Source organism: Orycteropus afer, unplaced genomic scaffold, assembly GCF_000298275.1.
Source record: "Orycteropus afer afer isolate SDZICR_OR568_19922 unplaced genomic scaffold, OryAfe1.0 scaffold00024, whole genome shotgun sequence".
Lineage (NCBI taxonomy): Eukaryota > Metazoa > Chordata > Mammalia > Tubulidentata > Orycteropodidae > Orycteropus > Orycteropus afer.
Window position 1 is genome coordinate 6,104,011 of NW_006921611.1, and position 5,861 is coordinate 6,109,871.

The 5,861-nt window shown below is 39.9% G+C and overlaps 1 protein-coding gene across 1 annotated transcript in view; it reads left to right on the forward strand.

The window, feature by feature from the left end:
- Positions 1-5,861, forward strand: part of LETM2 (leucine zipper and EF-hand containing transmembrane protein 2) — a 67,732-nt gene that overhangs the window by 42,371 nt on the left and 19,500 nt on the right. The gene's annotated exons all lie outside the window — the stretch shown is intronic.

Sequence of the window (5,861 nt, forward strand, 5' to 3'; positions counted from 1 at the left end):
TCTATATCCTTCCCTTCAAGGCTCAGGGGTCCAGGATTATCTTCTGTGTCTGTGTTAATTGGTTTCTCTTTTCTTTGTTGAAGAGGGTCTGTGCCATCTTTCTGCCTAGTCCGTCATCTTGCCGGAACTCCTAAGTAGCAACTTTTTACTAGAGCTCTCTCTCCAACACTTTGAAAGTGAATCATTTTACCTAATTTGTTTTCTTTAATCGAGCTACTGACCACATAGCAGTGTGGACTGGTGTTCGGTAGGACACTTAAGAGGTGAATTTTTCACATTGACTGTGATAGGGTACTGTACTAGTTTTCAAAGACTGCAAAACAGATAACCACCAACTTAGTGGCTTATGTATGTAAGAAGTGCAGGCTGTGTTCCTTTCTGAATGCTGTGGGGAAGAATCCACTTCCATTCTCATTCAGGTAGGCTGAATTCAGTTCCTTGCACCTATAGGATTGAGATCCCTGGTTGTCAGCTCCAGGCTGCTCTCAGCTCCTAGAGAATGCCAGCATTCCTTACCTGGTGTGGCTGGCCCCTAAGAAGGCCAGAAATGGAGAACTTTTTGCATGCCAAATCCCCTACATGCTTCAAACCTCTGACTTCCCATTTCTAACTCTAGTCCCAGATTTAAATGAGTCATGTGATTAGGTCAGGCCCACTCAGATAAACTCCCTATTTTATGATCAATTGATTTGGAACTTTAATTAAAAAAAAAAAAACAACACATTGCTGTCACTTCTAATTCATAGTGATTCTATAGGACAGATTAGAACTAACCCATAGGGTTTCTAAGGCTGTAATCTTTATGAAAGCAGACTGCCACATCTTTTTCCCATGGAGTGGCTGGGGGGTTTGAACAACCAACCTTTCAGTTAGCAGCTGAGTACTTTAACCACTGCACAATAACATTTACAAAATCCCTTTATAAACAGTACCTAGATTAGTGTTTAAGAGGCCTAGTGGTCAATTCTATGTGTTGGAATTCACTAGATGGCAACAAGTTTGGTTTTTTAGTTTTAGATTACTATTTGATTGAATAATTGGGAGAAGGTATATGTGCACTAGGCACCAGAATCTTAGGACCATCTTAGCATTCTGCCTGCTATAGATACTGTGAGAGTCGAGAAAATCTGTAATGCAAGGCCTGTTAACTGTGAATTCATCTGAAGTCTGAACCTTCCCACCCTGGTGGCTCACCTGGGATTGCTTTTGCTGTCCCAAATTCATATGGTGTTAGCTCTTATAACAGATGTTTAATATTGTCCCTCAGATTACATATTTGTGTTTTATCTAAGAGCTCCAATGCTGTAAACCAAAGAAGTAACTCCTATTAAAATTCTCATTCCTGGCCCAACCACAGGTAATTAATGCCCTTGGGGGGGTGGCTGAAGCTAGGGCAGGGAGACAGGATGAAAGAGAATAAAGAAAATCTCATTCCAATTGTCGTAGTAATCTACTGCTCCTATAACAGAAATACCAGAAGTAGATGGATTTAACAAATTTATTCTCTAACAGTTGAGGAAGCTAGGAGTCCAAATTCAGGGTGCCTGGTCTAGGGGAAGGAGCTCTGGTAGCTTAGTGCCTAAGGCACTTGACTGCTAACCAGAAGGCTGGCGGTCCAAACCCATCAGCCACTCCTCTGAAAGAAGTTTGGAGAATCTACTTCCATAGTGATACCACCTCAGAAACCTCTAGGGGAAGGTTTTTTCTCTCTGTTGGGTCTGGGGGAAGGTACTTGTGTCTTTTCAACATCTTTGGGCCTGGTATCCCTTGGAGAGCTCCATATGTTTTGATATCAATCTTAGCCTGGGTCTAGGAGGTTCTCAGCACAGTCCAAAGGAGGTGCTTCGCTTACAGCTCTTCTTTCTTTGTGATAGTCAGGTTCCTCTCTCTCTGCTCCCTTCTCTTTCCTATTATCTCTTATAAGATAAAAGGTGATGCAGGCCATATCCCAGGAAAACTCCTTACATTGGATCAGGGCTATGACCTGATTAAGGGTGTTTCATCCCACCCTAATCCCTTTACAACTGGTTGGCTGATCACATCAGCTCACATAATATGGAATGATTACATCATTACATATACGCCAATTACGTTTTTACATAACTGCCAAATCAGTGAGCATCATGCCTAACCAAGTTGATACATATTTTTTGGGGATTCAGTTTAATCCATGATACCTATAATTGTAAAAAGTGCTATAAAGTGTACAGAAATTATTTTTAAATAGAAGCCATTGTTGTGACTTTGAAACAGTATCGTGTAGCTATTTCCTCTTATACTAGATTGGAAGATGAACATATTGTAGAGAGAGGTACTTAAAATAATTTCTTTCTTAAACATGAAGTATTAAGTGAATTCATTGTTACATTGTTAAATTGCTTTCTTGGAAAGATGTATCATTTTACAATTCTACTATGAGGAAGTAAGGATACTAATCCAACCATATATTATCCAGCACTATGTATTATTATTCCAGAAATCCTGTGTTAGGATATGAGCACACAGTTCATAGAAATGAAAATTTTAAAATGGTAAACTTATGAAACATCTTAACTTTATTCATACTTAAAGGAATTAAAATTATGAGATGCCACATTCACCTATTAATGTTGGCAAATAAAACTTTGATAATATACTGTGTTTGTGAGAGTATGGGTGGAGAGGAGCTCTTAATGCACTGGCAGTAAAAATCCATGGAAAGCAATCTGGCTATATCTATCAAAATTTAAAGTTTCATATACTCTGGCCTAGCAATTTCAGTTCTAGGAAGTTACCCTATATTCTTGCACATGTGCAAAATGACATAAAAATGACTAAAAGATTATTCCTTGCAGCACTAATAATAATAGCCAAAGATTAAAAACAACTTAAAGTTCACCTTTGTGGTTGTTGGGTGATGTTGAATTGATTCTGCCTCAGCAGCAATTCGGGACAGAGTAGCGCTGTCCCATAGGGTTTTCTAGACTATGGTCTTTACAGGAGCAGCTCACTAGGTCTTTTCTCCCTTGGAGTTGTTGGTGGGTTCAGACTGCCAGCCTTTCAGTGAGCAGCTGAGTGCTTAACCATTGCACCACCAGTTACGATATTTCCATACAATGGAATTCTTAGGAGCTCTGGTAGTGTAGTGCCTAAGGCACTTGACTGCTAACCAGGAGGCTGGAGGTTCAAACCCACCAGCCATTCCTCAGAAGGAAGATGGGGCAATCTACTTCAGTAGTGATACTGCCTCGGAAACCCAAGGAGGGGTCGTTATGAGTCGGGTGTGACTCGACGGCACATAACAACAACAACAATGGAATTCTTTAATGATTTAAACATTACAAATGTTTAAACTTTAAAATATTTAAAAAGGAAGCAGCTCTACATGTATTGATATGTATCAACCTCCAAGATACATATTTCAGTGAACAAAAGCAAAGAACAAAACAGTGCATTTACAGAAAGATGTTTACTTGTGTTTTATTGACCATGCAAAGGTATTTGACTGTGTGGATCATAACAAATTATTGACAATATTGCTTAGAATAGGAATTCCAGAACACTCAATTGTGCTCATAGACCAAGAGGCTATTGTTCAGACAGAACAAGGGGATACTGAATGGTTTAAAATCAGGAAAGGTATGTGTCAGGGTTGTATCCTTTTACCATACTTAATTCAATCTGTATGATGAGCAACCAATCCAGGAAACTAGACTATATGAAGAAAAATAAAGCATCAGGATTAGAGGAAGACTCATTAACAACCTGCTATATGCAGATGACACAACCTTGCTTGCTGAAAGTGAAGAAGACTTGTAGCACTTATTGATGAAGATCAAAGACTACAATCTTCAATATGGATTACACCTCAACATAAAGAAAACAAAAATCCTCATAGCTGGGCCAATAAGCAACATCACAATAAATGATGAAAAGATTGAAATTGTCAGGATTTCATTTGTTTTTTAGATCCATAATCAACACCCATGGAAGCAGTCAAGAAATCAGATGTTGTATTGGCACTGGGAAAATCTGCTGCAAAAGACCCCTTTAAGTTGTTAAAGAGCAAAGATGTCTCTTTGAAGACTAAGGTATGCCTAACCCAAGCCATGGTATTTTTAATCACCTCATATTCATGTGAAAGCTGGACAATGAATAAGGAAGACTGAAGAACTGTTGATGCCTTTGAATTGTGGTGTTAGTGAAGAATACTGAAAAAGTACCATGGACAGCCAGAACTAACAAATCTGTCCTGGAAGAAGTGCAGCCGGAATACTCCTTAGAAGCAAGAATGGCCAGACTTTGGTCATGTGGTCAGAAGGGACCATTCCCTGGAGAAGGATATCATGCTTGGTAAAATAGAGGTTCAGCGAAAAAGGGGAAGATGCTCAACAAGATGGATTGGCACAGCAGCTGCAATGATGGGGTCAAGCATAGATCTCACAAAGATCGTGAGAATGGCATAAGACCAGGCAGTGTTTTGTTCTGTTATACGTATGGTCACTATGAGCTGGAGACGACTCAATGGCATCTAACAACATCACTCTGTGTAAAGACAAAAACTACGTAAACATATATTTGTAAAAATGTAGGATATCTATGAAAGATTAGGAAGTGGTACAAGGAACTGGTTGTGTCTAGGGTGGGAAACAGCTAGGGAATAGGGTAGAAGGCAGACTGGTTTTATTGAATGCCATTTTATTTATTTTTGAATTTTACATCTTGTGCATGTATAACTGATTTTTTTTTCTTTTTAAAATATTCTTTGGAAGGTTGAAAACTAAAATTGAATTCTCATTTTAATGTTTATTTCTTTGGTTATTAATGAGACTGATTTAGTCTTTTGTATTTCCTGTTTTTTCGGTCTATGATGAGAAGACTCTTAGCTACTTAAATCCAGAATTTGTTGTGTTCTATGGAGTTTGGGAGTTTAACTGAATACTCCCTTTCCAACTCTGAGACTGATCCCACTATAGGGAGAGAGACTGCAAGGTACAACCACTGATGCAGCAGTCAGGAGGCTGGTATTCTGATCCTTGTTCTGACATTAGTTATTAGCATGAATCCTGGGAAACTGTAAAACGAGGGAAGTAGTAGATGATTAGGGAGCTCTGGTAGCGTAGTGCCTAAGGCACTTGACTGTTAACCAGAAGGCTAGTGGTTCAAACCCACCAGCTACTCCTCGGAAGGAGGGTTGTGCAATCCACTTCCATAGTGATACTGCCTCAGAAACCTAAGGAGGGGTCGCTATGAGTCTGGTTTGACTCAACGGCACATAACAGTAGATGATTATGCGTTTCTTCCAGTTGTAATGTTCTGTCTTATTCCCCTCCCATTCTCCAGTGGCAGGACCTCCACCTGAAGGAGAATGTCCCTCCTTCTCTTTTGCTTCTGTCACGTACTTTCTACCTAATAGATGTGAAGCCAAAGCCAATTGAGATACCCTCAAGTGTGGAGGTGAGTATTGGGCACAGGTGAATTTGGATTTAGAATTTGTCCAACTGTCTTAAAAGCCTTTTACAAGTCCACAAAAAGAAAGCCACTCAGAAAATTTTTACCCATAGCCCTGTTAAGGAGCCCTGGTGGCACAAGGGTTAAGCACTGGCTGCTAACCAAAAGGTTGGTGGTTTGAGCTCACCAGCCAGTCCACAGGAGGAAGATGTGGCAGTCTGCTCCCATAAATTACAGCCTTGGAAACCCTAGGGGTCAGTTCTGCTGTTCTCTAGGGTCACTATGAATTGGGATCAATTTGATGACAGTGGGTATAGCTTGTTTGTAGTCTGGATTTGGGCATACTCCAGGAGTGATTCTAGGGAGACTGGAGGCATTTTAGAGCATAGATTATGTTAAAAGGCAAGCTAGAGAGCTCTGGTAGCATAGTG